This window comes from Gobius niger (genome assembly GCF_951799975.1).
Source record: "Gobius niger genome assembly, chromosome: 1".
NCBI classification, from domain to species: domain Eukaryota; kingdom Metazoa; phylum Chordata; class Actinopteri; order Gobiiformes; family Gobiidae; genus Gobius; species Gobius niger.
Window position 1 is genome coordinate 22,264,144 of NC_136852.1, and position 14,474 is coordinate 22,278,617.

Below are 14,474 nucleotides of genomic sequence, written 5' to 3' on the forward strand. Positions count from 1 at the left end.
GAGCTAGTTACTCCACACACCACCACAAGGCGCCTACGGTCCACTTCCACCCACACCAGCCCGTGACCAAGCTCTCCACAATGGGAGACCGGGCCTTTAAGGCAGTTGCCCCTAGACTGGAACGCCCTGCCAGAGTCCCTGAGGGCTCCCCAGAGTGTCTTTAGAAAAGGCCTCAAAACACATTTATTTAAAAATGCCTTTTCTGACTAATTTGTTTGTTTGCTTGCTTTGTTTTACTATATGAATGTTATTTTTGTTTATATCTTATTTTTTTTCATCTGCTGTAGCACTTTGAGGTTTCGCTGAAATGTAAAGTGCAATATAAATAAATTGTATTATTATTATTATTACATTTTTGTCACTTAATCCTTGCCTTTTTTGTCACTTTTTTGTCACTTTATCTTTGCCTTTTTTGTCACTTTTTTGTTACTTTATCCTTGCCTTTTTTGTCACTTTTTCTATTCCTTTTTCCATCACGTTTTCATTGCTTTTGTTGTCACTTTTGTTGTTAATTTTTGGTCATATTATTTCACTTTATGATTGCATTTTCATCACATTTTTATCTTGTTTTTCTCACTATTTTGGTGCTTTTTTTTTTTTAAAGAAGCTTTTAGATTTGGGGAATGCCAAATTGGAGAAAATGTGTTCGGCTCAGGTGGGGGTTAAAATCAACATGACATCTTCAACCTTTTTACAACTGACGACCGCCAAAAACTGTCAAAAGGAAGCCCCCTAGATGTGGAGAAAAACGTTGGCATCTTTTCAATGTAAGTCCAATTTCCAAAACATTTCCTCTTCTTTTTTTCCCTTCTTTATTCTTCTTTATTTATTGGCTCGTAGGCTTTTTTGGACATAGCAATTCAGGTCGGAAGAAAATGAAAAGCAGGCCAGAGATATCGAGCAAATTGTTAGAGCCGGGACTCGTAGCATTAATCATATTTTGCACCGTTAAATATAAAGATTTGAACATTATATGGGAATAAAACATGAGCTACACACACAAAATCCATATCCATTATCATGACTTGCACGCTTTTCATTAGCAGTATAGCGCGGCAGGAAAGCTATCGATTCCTATCCCACTTCTCAGCCTTGAATATGATTTTAAAAGCCTGATTTCCGGGGTTTGTCAGATCTTGGGCAGCACATGTCAATTAGCATAGATAATTACAGGCCTCGTGGCGCAAAACTGAAGGTTACTCATGCAAAAGGTTTTATTAAATCAATTGGTTTTTCAACATCAAACTATTGTCAAAGTGGCCACAGATAATAATAAAATGAAACGTATTTCTGCCTCAGTACAGGGTGAAAAGGCCAGGTCCAGAAAAATCATCTATCCTCCTATTTGCCTTTTTTTTTTTTTACTAAATATACAGTACAGTAACTAGCTTTGTTCAGTCAAGCGTTTGGAAGAAATGACTTTTGCCGTTTTATAGCTGACTTGCTCCCTTTGATATATTGATATTCTGGTTGTGGAAGGCTGAATATAGTATTTGAACTCCACATCTTTACTATCACTTGATTAACGCAATTGTGTCCTTTCGTCCTCTGTGCAGGGGAAGGGGAAGCTATAAACATCCATTTCGTGCAGTTTCTCTATAGCCTTCTCCACCTCGTTCTCCTGACTGATGGTCTGGCCCCATGTCCTTTGTGGAGCCGGGCAGACTTGAGTGACACAATCACAAAGCAATCAATTAAACAGGCCTCCTCTGAATGTCCTTCTGGTATTTTACCCTCAAATTTTTTTTTCAATGCCACCGCGCATTTTTTGCAACCTAGATTTTGAGCAGCATTGGATGAGCCTTTTGTGCATGTTTTGGGTTGATGTATAAAACAAGAACATGCCTCCTCTCTGACTGTCCTTCTGGTATTTTATGAAATACTTTGCATCCATGCTGGACATCCATGGTGGAAATGGATGGAATGGTTAATCTGCTGATTAATAGTTGAAATGTAATGGAAAACAAAAAATAAACTGTGAGATAGCCCAAAGGATATTATAAAAACTGCTGCCTCAAGCGACCATTATTTGCCAGTGGCGAAGAATATTGTCTTCCATTTACAACAAATTGCTGAATTTCGCCTTTGGCTTGCAATTTCACATAACAGCATTTTATGCTCATAACCTACATTAAAAAAAAGATCTACAAATCTACCATAAAGGCAGTATAAAACAAATCTGATAAATTATAGACAAGAAGTTAATGTCTGATTATGAATTGTGAGTCACATAGTGACAAGACAAGAAAAAAGCGGTACAGAATGCTGAGCAACATTTAGATGTCATGTCAAGTTTGCCAGGACTCGGTGAAACTTTTCTTTTCTTCTTATCACTGTCTTGGTGAAAGGCTAATGGCTGTTGTCAGTAAGACTCAATTGTGGTTAGCCCTGATGCTCGTGGTACAATTTGCTTATGTCATAACTGTTTCAGTGCTTTCTCCAACCGACCACTCGACGCTGGTTTCTGCGCTGAAGTCAACAGCATTGACCTTTGCCAACAAAGAATGTGAAAGAGGATGTGAGGTGGGGAGAACCTTTATGTTTGAGTATACTTTTGAACTGACCCACTTAAGCATGTACTTAAGTCAATTACTTATTAGAACATGGAGTATTCCATCCATCTGTCACAATTAAGTTGTGAGTGCCAAGATGTCCAAAAAAAAAACGTACTCTTGTTGGTACTTAATGTCTTCAATACACACTGACATTTGTTAAAGTATACTTTACTGTCCCTAAGTGGAATTTTAACTTCTGCTTTTGACCCATCCTTCAAAGAAACCTGTCAGGAGCAGTGGGCGACCGCCGTTTAGTGCCCGGGAGATCCATCCCCACATCTAAGCAGCGTTATCGTTCTGAAAGTGCCTCACTGAATGATGAGTCTATTCTGCGTGATTTGGGTTGCCGTAGTTATTTAACACTACCTCTAACTCTTCCAACGTTGGTTAGGACTTGGCATCGTTCTAAGATAAAACACACACTGTTCATAGGTTTACAAATGTTTGTGTGTGAATGTAGCCGCAGCGCGCCTGTGGCATGACTCCTCTTCGGCTCAATCGATTCAGGCTCTGTTTATCTCATTAGCTTGTAGCGTGTAATCAATCACACAAGGGCATTTGTTTCAGGGCTCCAAACCCAGTGTGGTGTGTGTGATATAACTGCGCTCCTATCCGCCTGCTGCACATTGTGTTGTCTGACGTTATCTTTAGCATTGGCAGTACACTGCGCGGCATGTAATCACAGAGCCTCTTGGCGTTCATTCAAATGATCCTGTTTCAATACTGATAACAAATCCAAGACAAAAGACACGTGTGCTGGGAGCATGTAGCGTAGACACACATCACATATGCATATTACCTACAGAAATGCTGATTAGTGTCTCCACTGTTTGCTTACAAAACTATTTACATAAAGGGCTATTTATAACTCCGAGATGATGAATAGATACTGATACCTCAGCACACAAAGACATACTTTTTAATATCTAAACTTCTAAGCTAAAAAGTATGTTACCCTATCGTCTGCTACAATCATTATAGTCACTTTACCAACAACAATAGCTATAAAAAAACACTATAACCAGATGATCAATCAGATGACAGTAGGGGACCACCTGAGCGAGAAAATGCTGTCTCTGCCATTTCCCTTTTTGATCGCCACACGTCTCGCAGGAGATAACCGCTCTCAGACACACCATCTCACAGTATAAACAATTATTACGGCATAGCAGACATGCAGTATGTGTCATTAGATACAAGTACACTGCTCAGCAAGACCTCAAAGTACTCATTTAAACATCACAGCTTTGTCCCGAACACACATTATTAAGGCAGTTCATCGAGGTCTTCATGGTGGGACAGTATGTTAATGAAGAGAAAGACGGCACAAGCACCATATTTGCAACTTTTTCTGTTGGAAAGGATGCAATTTCCTGCTTGATGAACCGTTTACACAGTTCTTTTGCTTTATTTTGCTTAGACTTTGGGCCTGAGGAGCAAGGGATACATTAAGAAAACAGTCTTTCAAGATCAAAACGCGACACACTTACAGGATTTGAACAGTAGCAGGAGATGCTCTTTCTGGAGCAATGGTGTAGAGAGACCAGAATACACTGTTTGATATTGGTACATGTACCAACTTGTTGCCCTGTTGAAGGTAGTGTTTGTCCATCTTCTGAATGAAAGAAAGATGGCACAGGCCTATAGAATTCTTGGTAGGGGTGCACATTTTGATCGTTAGTGCATTCACCCACTTATTTCTAAAACCGTAGTAGAAATAAATATTTCACCCTAGCTCATTATTGCTGATTGAGTAGACATTTATGTTTTTTTTGGTTATTTTTTGTTTCATGCAGATCCCGTGGTTGAAATAGAAATAATCACCATAAACCAGGGCAAAACATCTGTATATTAACAGTTGACATATTGACAAATAAACAAATCCTCCATCTCATTATGAAACGCTCTGAAGAATATTACATGTAACCTAATAGCCATGATATTCAAAGTGAAGTCAGATGGGAGAGTCAAGCGGAGGAGCTGTAGCCGGGGGCAACCTGCTGTAGCCCTGAGGATTGCATTTGTAAACGTGCATATCAAAGCTGCTTATTCAAATTAAGGAGAGAGAGGGTCACTGTCATGAGCAGACTCTCATTTCAACTTTATGATTAGCTTTATCTATGCTCACCTAATTTTACACCTTTTACTTTTTTCAACTCACCATCTTTAGTCCTTGAAGAGATTAGGCCAACAAACTGTAAAATCGCCTTACTTTTCTATCCCTACTTTATGGTTTGTTTGCACTAATTAACTTGTATTAGGATAAGCTTAAAGCAAAGGAACGCTGATGCTAAGAAGGTCAGGCAGCTCATCTTCAAAATGCATTCATTAAATGCACGTCTAATGGAAGGAAACTTAAAATATTTGGTAATTAGTATTACATTTTAAAAGGAAGGTTGGTAAATTGTGAACTTGCATGTTGCTCCACTGACCTTGTTATTTTAGGACAGACTTAGTGGAGTCTTGGTCACCTTGCTCTTCAAGTCATTAACAACAAATCAATTTCTACAACTGCTCTTCATACCCTCTGAGCATAAGTATTCAGTAACAAGTAGAAAATGGATCAAGGTGACAATATTTGAAGAGCAGTGAGAGCACAACACAGCAAATTAAAAGTCTTGAAAATATTACTTTAGAGCTTTGCATCATGATCAAGTACAAAATGTAGATTTCTAGTTTCCACATGGTCATATGCAGTAACTATTGTGTAGATACAGTGGGAAAAAAATTGTATTTGGCCAAAATCCAACAGAAAGTCTATGTATCTTTCTGAATGTGTATTTATTTTGTTCTCTCTGAGTGCTGACTGAGAGCGGATTCCACTTAAATGCTAAAATGATCTTGTATAGCTTACTACAACCTTCCCCTGGCCTTTCTTCCTGGTTCAACGAGCATTGTCCATAAGCCACTCCCCTCGCTCGGACTAGTCTCTCAGTGGGCTGCAGTGTGTTGCGTTGTAAAGCTTCGGCTGATGTTTTTGTTAGAGGGATGTGTTGTGGTTCGAGACACAACCCCAAGTGTTTCAAAGAGAGAGCAGCATTTCTTAGTATAATAATCCAAAAAGTCAAAAAGTAATGCAAAATACCACCTTTTATGCGTGATAGATATGGATGTTAAAAACAAAGCTCTGCAAAAAGTAAATTACAAGCCTCGCTTTTTTTTTTTTACAATGACCTTTACTGTATCTTTTTGCAAATGCGCTCTTCAGGGGAACCAGTTTGGTGTGTTTAAAAAGCTACAACCTTTACAAAAGTAAACCGACGTTGGGCATTTGCTGTAATTTAAGAGGTTAAACTAATGTGAATTTGTTTTATGTGGATGCCAATACTGATTAGGACACTTGATGTGTTCATCATTTTGTAACTAACAGCAATTTGACACAATTTGATGAATGACTGACCATAAGGACAATAATTCAGGTGTATAACAATAACAGCTGCGTTAAACATGTTTTAATTTCTCCGGGTGACACTGAGATTTGGCAAGTGGCTCAGCTCTCATTCCTCTCACTAATCTATTTAAACAGTCACACAATAACTTCAGACTGACTCCAGCGTACGGTATTAAAGAGACCAAGGGAATAAAAATGAAATGAAAAGAAACGTATTTCTCTAGACTCCTGACACAAATTCAGTTCCTTCTGGTGCATTCAAAGAGCTTTGCCATTGTTGGCAAAGAAAACGCTCACATGTGTAACCTATATGCCACCTTAATATCTGCAAAAGGAGTTTGTCAGTACATTGCAAAATGCTGTGCTTTTTAAATCAGATTAATGGTAAAGACGTCACTCACTTCTCTGCTTCATCTTGTTTTCAAGGTAGGCAAAAATAGAGGTAGTGACTGTCATAATATTCTTTATTTGTAGACTGAGGTTTTTGTAAGCACTGTATTTAAAGCAGTACTAAGTAACTTGTTTACCTTAATAAATCATTTTCGTAGTCCCTCTGGGGGTAATACAAGTGTTAATGGGATGACTTTCATCTCCCCCTGATGTCTCTGGTCAGAAAACCACAATTGCAACTTTGCTGCCGGGTCGGAGACACCAATACACACTAATGGAATCACGAAGAAGAAGCTAATAGGCTAATGGGCAATGCTAACTGCGGGCTAGCGCCACTTAAACAGTATTTACTCCATTGTATAATTGGATGTACAAAATCCCTCTCTCCCTTTGTCTTTTTTGTCAGCATAGTATTTACTCTCACAGACAATGAGTAAAAAACTGCAACGTGCTACGATACCCTGCAGTGGCGCTTATGGCCTCTAGGGGCATTAGTTACTTAGTACTGCTTTAATTTAAAGGTCTTATATCTCATTTTCCTTTATTACAAACAATTAAAGAAGGACAACCTACATTTCCCGACTCATTCCTAACTGTCCAATGGCATTTCTAACACCCCAATTCTACACAGGGATGAGTCTACATGTTTCCCAACTTTCAGGTAGCAATGTCGTCACAGTAATGTACACAACAATACCCTGCTAGATCAAAAACGTAAAAAATAAATGCACAATGAACAAAGCCCTTTTTCACCAATGTCTGCTTTTACAAAATACTGAAGAGCAAAACAAATGATAAATTATTATGTTATTTTCTACCAAAAAAGAACAGTAAAACAACGAATAATTTTGGAAATCCAACGTTCCATCTTTTTATTCCACTAACATCATGATCCTGCAACTGCAAATGTCCCCCACAGCTCCTGGGGATATAGGTCAGTGTTTTGCCAGAATCATTACATCGACCAAAAATGGGACAATGTCTGCTTACCCTCACATGCAACTGCGAACGCTCAGCTCTCGTCAGTACTAAACTAACCAAGTCCCCCCAAAAAATCTGTTTTGCTTTGAAAATGTTTACCACCTAATGGATTTAACACATATATTCACGAGCAAAGAAACGCCACTATGTGTTTTCCGTTTATCCCTTTTGTGCGTCCACCCAAATCTCCTGAGCATCATTTAAATATAAGGCAATGTTTTGGGCCATCTTCTGTCTCGTAATTGCTCAGTTTAATGATTCGCGGAGACGACTTGCATCACAATGAAGCCACTTTATAGGTGCAGAAGCCCTCAGGTAATAGGCAGGTTCCTTTATTAGCCCATGTTGTCAATGGGGGAGCGTTGCAAGCTAATGAACGAGCGAGCTCATAAGGCGATGCTACCGTATCTCTCCCCACCGCTTGGTTTGGTCAGTTATTTCTAAAGCTGAGGGATTTGCCGTAAACCCCCAAGGATTTTGTGAAGAGGGTAATTGAGAACGGTGGTTTGTGTCTCAAAACAAGACTTGTTTGTGTCTGAAAAACAGGGATATGCGGTTATTGAGGTTAGCACGGGTTGAAGGTGGATGCAATTACAGTAGCAAAACTAAAAAGGAGCTGCAGTTGGTCAAAAGTGAATACTAACAAAGGATTTTCTGTTGGTATAAAGTTAGCATAATTTAATATGGTCAGTTCTTAGCAGCTTAGGCGCTTTCCCACAGTGGTGTTTCGTTTGTACAAAGCTGAAAAACATTTTCAAGAACATGATCAAGGTTCGAAAAGTTTTATGGAATTTCATATTGCTGCAACTTTTTAGAAAATGCTTGCACCCTTAACCACACCAGCGAGATTGGCAGAATGCTGGAGTCCGTTACTTCTCTGTTAAAGTCTTATAATTGGCGATAGTGTTCGGGCCAGTGCCACTACAGAAGAGCGGAGTCTAGTGTTAACTGTCAGCTCATGTTATCATCATTATGGGGAGTGACATGATAAAGGGAGCCCTGTGTCATTACAGCACTGACGGTCACAGGCTGCTGACTCCACTGTCAGAAGGACTGTTCAGTGTATGTGCTGCCTCCCACTGTGCAGACCAACCTCTCTGAAGACGGGGCACGCTGATTATAGGCTAAGCTCATTTCACCATAAAAGACATTGGGATACACTCGTCACGTGCTTTATGCAATGGTAAATGTCTGATCCGAAAGAATAGGCGAGTTTGCTATTCTGGGTGGCTGTGTGTGGCAGAACAGACTCTGACAGTGGGGGAGGGAGAGCTGCAGGCTGGTGCAGGCTCCATTGTTTTAGCCCATAGACAGTGACAGTGTGTAACTGTGAATGTGAGGCTGGGGACATATACAGAGAATTCACACTTCAGCAGCATCTCTGCTCTGACTCTCATCTCCAGTCGGAGTCCAGGCTAATGAAAATGAACTGATACCAGACGGCCAGCTGTCTCTTATACAGCCTGTTTTCTAACAGAGCTCCACTGCCCCAAGGGACTGTGGGTAACCACTAATACATATAATGGGATTATAACTAAAATTCATTAAGAAAAAGAGGGAACTGTAAAAAAAAAAACACTCCAGTGTTACTTTTTGAATCAGCAAACAGTATTACAAGCTTTAGGAGCAAATCCCTTAAGAAATGAAGCACGTTTTAAAACTAATCTGTTAAACGTCAGCTCTTTGTAAAAGCTGTCAGTTCTCAGATTCTCATAGTAAATACTGAACTACTGCTGAAAACAATACGCCTTTAAAAAACAACTGGATTAAAAAAATAATAATAATACATTTTATTTGTCTGCGCCTTTCGAAACACCCAAGGTCACCTCACATGACATACAATGATAAAATCACAATAGGACATTACAAAAGCACATCAAAGTGATTCACTAAGTTTAAATAAGTGGGTTTTGAGCAGCGATTTAAAAAGGATTTAAATCGTTTGAACAACTCTAAATGTTAATTGAGATTCAAATGAGATGTGCCCCACTGGTCAGTTTACTGCTGCTGTTCCCTTTGGCAAAGCACTGCTGTGCCAGGAGAGAGGGCAGTGCTGTGGGCCCTCAGAGTCCTCCACAGGACATTAATGAGGCAGCATCGGGGCTGTCCTAATCGGCAGCAGGGAAGGGTTGAAGAGCCCCGTGGAGGGTAACCCATAGAGATAGAGACACGCCGTACGACTGTCCTTAGGTGTCGCTTTGCCATAACTTTGCCTGTGAGCTGTTCATTAAAAAGGCCAAGTGCCCGGTATGATTTAAGCCTCCGCCGCCGGGACCGCCCCAGGCCACAGTCCAACGCTGTCATCGCGTATTCCCATGATTTAGGTTTCAGATTTATTCTTTAAGCTGTGCCGCTATTAATGGCTCAGGCACAGAGCATAGAGCAAGGGCAGATTTATGTTGAATATAATAAACAAGCCTCAAAATTGATTGCAGAAGGAACAGTCATTTTTTCGACGATTGAATTTTCTTAACAAAGGCGCATTGTAGGACGGGGAAAAACGCGTGTTTGTTATTCATTTACTCTTCTTGCTATCTCAAATGCAAATGATCTGACATAGCACCAGTACTTGTGGGAGGACACTGACAGGATATTTTCAAGGTGTGGCACAAAATCAGTTCAAGCATTCCCAGATTTCTTTGTTTTTTGGAGTTTCCTTAACAAAAACATGCCTAAAAATGTTTGGTCACATATTTAAATGTATATACTGTACCTCACATAAATATGAATAACAAAATTAGGGATCACAGCATGTCAACGTGGTCAGTGTCAATCTAAAGTTGTTTTAGGAATAAAATGCGGTAAACTGGTGACAGGTTTGTGGTCGTCCCGGTGTGAGCTACTGTATGATGCAACCCCTCTGCAACATCATTTTCATCAATGACCCCTTATTTGGAAACCGCTAAATGATGCCTAGAAAGCAAGCTAATAACAAAGACCTTCTAGACACAAATGTATAAAAGGCTGATCTAATAGAATCACTAACAATACAAAATGGTGTTGAGGGCATTTCTACAAATAAACAATAATGTCAAAATTATCTTTTCCGTACCGCTTTACCTCTCTGTTGCCTAAGGCCCAACAGCTGCGCTACTCAATCTAGAGAGAGAGTCGGCCTGCCTTCAAAGGGAAACCTGCAGCACTCAGAGAACAGACATCAAACATAAATGAATTTTGACCGTCGGAGCGGCGTTAAAAAAAAAAAGCAGAGCATCTCAACCATGGGTGCGTAGAGGTGGTTTTTACGTGCACCCACACATTGCCCCTTTGTTTCAAAAGTGCTCCCATCTTGTCAGTAATGCTCAAAACACACACGGGCCAACTGCAGCCTTTGTATGTTGTCGGGTTCTGTGCGCATTATTAAAGAGTGCAGTCATGTGTGAAATGTTGAAGGGGTAAATGCTGATGAACATATGCACCGGGCACATCTGCATATCCAGCCATGCATAGGGGAAACTATGAACATATAAATTAACAACAGCTGTACGCGTCTAATGTCAAACAGATTAACAATGCGTATTGTTTTATTTGATAGTGCTTGCGGTGGCAGTAATCATCAGGGTGATCATTTTATGCGGTATTCTTTCAGTATTGCTTCACAAATTCACTGAATTGGAACAGGTTTTTAAACCACGCAGAGTTATGGACATGGTTCAGTTCATACAAACATGCAGATATGGAATTAGAAAACAGTCCACACCAAAGTGCCCTAAACATATTTCCTGTTGTGTGGCCTTACAGTAAATAGGTATATTTCTGATTCAGCATCTGAGGTAATTATGAACAATTTCACACTGGTTTGCAGCATAGAAGATGTTATATTTTCTTATTCTACTTTGTTATTATTTTCACAGTGGGAACAGTAAATTGCCCTGTTACACGTCCTGGTCCCGGTCTTATTGTATTGTACAGCAGCTGTTCCATCAAGCCTGGATTTCTGTACGCGCTGCACTCTTGTGCATTGTGTGGTCCTAAGGAACATAGAATGAAGCGACAAGCCGTCTGCTCCTGTAAATGAGACCTGCCTGCTATTTGCTGACCAAGCCCAACCAGCTGAAACTAAATATACACTTGATCAGTGCGTGCAAAGCCATAGGAGCATGAAGCTGGCACCTATGTGAAAAACAGCTGGAGGAACGCGCCCTCGACATCAGCATACAGTAATATCTGTTGGTAATTAAAACAAGCCTTAATTGTATTGATCTCACAGTAATGGCATTCAGTTGTTATGGTTGGCAGCACAAGAAACACAAGAAATGTACGCGTGCATTCCAAAGCAAGTGAAGTTATACAATATTTAGGATATAATGAGTTTAACCAAGTGTAAATTTGTTAGTGTGGCTACCAGCATTTGATTTCTCCTCTAATTAATCAAGGAACCAGCAAGTGACAAGTGCTCATCGTATCAGTGATGTGCAGCTGCAAGTTATTCAGAAGATATGCTTTATGTTCAATCAAACTGTTTTCATCGCTTCTGGAATTTACACCCATTTGAGCTCAGATCCACATTACAGCAGTCTATCAAATCTATCAACACTGTCTGCGAAACCTATTATCATGAAGGTCATTGTCTGAAGCATGGCCTATAGCTGGAAGCGTTCAAGTATTTATCTTTTTCTAATTATTTTCACAGTAAAAGGGGTCACCACGGCCTCATGTCTATGCCAGCAAGTATGGGCTTTTGACAGTCGGCATTTACACATGGAGAAAGAGAGTATGGTCCCTATAACATGTGGGGGCGACGTGTGGAAACTGATTTGTAAAGACATAATAATACTGTTAATATTCTCTTTGTGTAGCAGTGATTTTAATCGGCAGATCTATTTGAGAACCAAATATTCAGGCAGTCCTTCTTGATTGTCCTTCTTGAAAACCACACAGCCTTAGTTTCCCTGGTATCACCTGAAGGGTGAATTGCTGATGGAAACAACAATTTCATCGACAAAAATCACATTAAAAAAAAACCTCACAGAAATACTTTTATGCTTGGTCTTGAACCATTGAATTCATTGCAGCAAAACTGAATGGGGAAGAGGAGCATGTTGTTCAGGGATTTGGATTTTTTTTTTCTGTTCTGTCCCAAAATGTTTGAGAGTCCTTGGTTTAAATGAACCACTTCACAAAACAGATGGAAGATTTTTGGAGCCTATGCATGTGAAGGAAATCGAGGACAAACATCAAATCCATGCTTCAATAGCATTTGCCATTAATTTGATGTAATCCTTTTCTGTTTAGTCATGTTTTCATTATAGTATAAATAGACATCATTATCTTAAGCTGAGTGAGCTTGCTTATGAATTTCCAGTGTTGTCAAGAAAAACAACATTTGCCTCGTAAATAATGCCTGATGTCATTGGGGTGTCACTGGGCAAAACTGGGACCGGTCAGAACTTCCAGGGAGCGTCCTGTCTCTTGGCTCCTGAACAAGAACAGAGGACTTAACCCTTGGCAGCAAAGTGACATTGTGCAAAATGTTCCAGTATGATGCTTACTTAGCTGCAAACGCAAACAAGTGCTGTCGTAGACGTCGTCAATTCACCATAGTCCTGCATAATTAATTGCAATAGAGCCAATATCGCAGTTGCAATTACCAAATCCTCAGGGCTTTGCTCATTTAGATAAAATAATTGTTCAGAGTTGTAAATGGATTGATTTCAATAAAATGTAACTAAGCACGATGCTTGACAGAAAAATGCAAATAGATATTTTTCTCTGAAAATGTAAATTCCCTGAATCACCGTCTTTAAAACAGTGACATCAGCAAACAGCCAAATGATGCACCTGCTCCTGTGGTAGAGCTGTATGTACCTGAGACAATCATCTTTATCTGTCAAGATGAAAAAGCTGCCATCCCGTTAAGTCCCGACACCTTTCTGCCATAAAAAGGCCCTTTTATTGTTTACTTGAGCGGACAAGTTGTTATTTTCTGTCTGAGAGCTGCTGTATAGCTCCCGAGGGTCACCAGTAAAAGTGGTCTGTCTGACGGGAGAAAACCTTACACTTGCTTCTGTCTTCAAGCATTGATTTATTTATGCATTTACGGACAATCCGAAGCACAAGTTGTTCTCAGCATCTCCTTGTCACTCGTGTAAAGCAATCTCTGCTATGTCCATTCCCTATCTCAGCAGCCACACATGCTCATCATTGGGATTATCTGCACTTCTTTTCATCACTCTTGCACTCTGAAACGCTGCATAGTCTACCCCCCCCCCCACCCCCCGTCTTCACTTGCACTGCCGCTCTGTAAACATGGACCAAAGGGGTTTGACAAAGATGGTAATCTCCCCTCGCGCTGGACTAATCATGATCAGCATAGAAATTGGTTCATCTTGTGTGCGGCGCAGCGTTGTTCCAAGGGCTGTTTATCTTCTCGCCGATCACAGTTAAACAAACAAAAGTGAATAGATGGTTCTCACCCGATTTGGAGACTTCGCTGGTTGACTCTTCTTTCACGGCATGCGGCAGGAGCGTTCCCCATTCATTCCAGAAATCCTGGCTTTGCCCCTCGCTGTACGTCCCTCCTCTCCTCTCGCTCGTCCCTTGTCAGAAGAAGAGAGGCAGCATTGAAAGCATCCCTTTGTTTTATGCTACAGCTGACAGCCGCCTTCATGCCTCAGATGATGGGTTAAAAAAAAAAGAAAAAAGACCGGAGTATAAAGCGTGCTGGTTTTCTCTCTCTCTTCTCATCAGACTAGTAAGTGTTGCTGTGCTTCAGCTTCCTCCCTCCCTTCCCTTCCTCTCCTTGTCTCGTGTCCTACTCCGCTTCACCCTCCGCGGTTCGCTGCTACTGTCGTGACGCGGGATCGGCTCTACGCGTGCAGAGACATCTGCGAATGTGCTTATGCCAGAGGAGGGTGGCAGGGGGGGACTAAAGTAGCCTCTTAGCTGAGATCGAGACCACCCCCTCCTTCCCTTTTAGAGATGGGCTTTCTAATGGCATGTACCATTAAAGCTGGGAGCAGGGTGGGCTATAGCACTGCGCGACGATGGGGGGGGGGGAGAAGAGACAGAAGGTGTTGTGGATAAAATAACTACAGACACAATAGAAGTCACTTCAGTGCGCTCAAGTGATGCAATGCCTTATGACATGTGCGTACGCTCCATAGAGGTGACCTTAAATCAATATAATGACGGAGTGAAGTGTGCGTCGCAATTAT

The 14,474-nt window shown here is 40.6% G+C and overlaps 1 protein-coding gene across 2 annotated transcripts in view; it reads right to left on the reverse strand.

Annotated features, from left to right (window-relative positions):
- LOC306963887 (galactosylgalactosylxylosylprotein 3-beta-glucuronosyltransferase 1) overlaps positions 1 to 14,229 on the reverse strand; it is a 70,487-nt gene extending 56,258 nt beyond the window's left edge. The window contains exon 1 of one of the 2 annotated variants that reach the window (XM_079557643.1): positions 13,734 to 14,229. The gene's annotated coding sequence lies outside the window, so the exon portion shown is untranslated. The remainder of the gene's footprint in view (positions 1 to 13,733) is intronic. The other variant, XM_079557644.1, reaches the window with a different exon arrangement.
- Between the last annotated feature and the right edge of the window lie 245 nt (positions 14,230 to 14,474).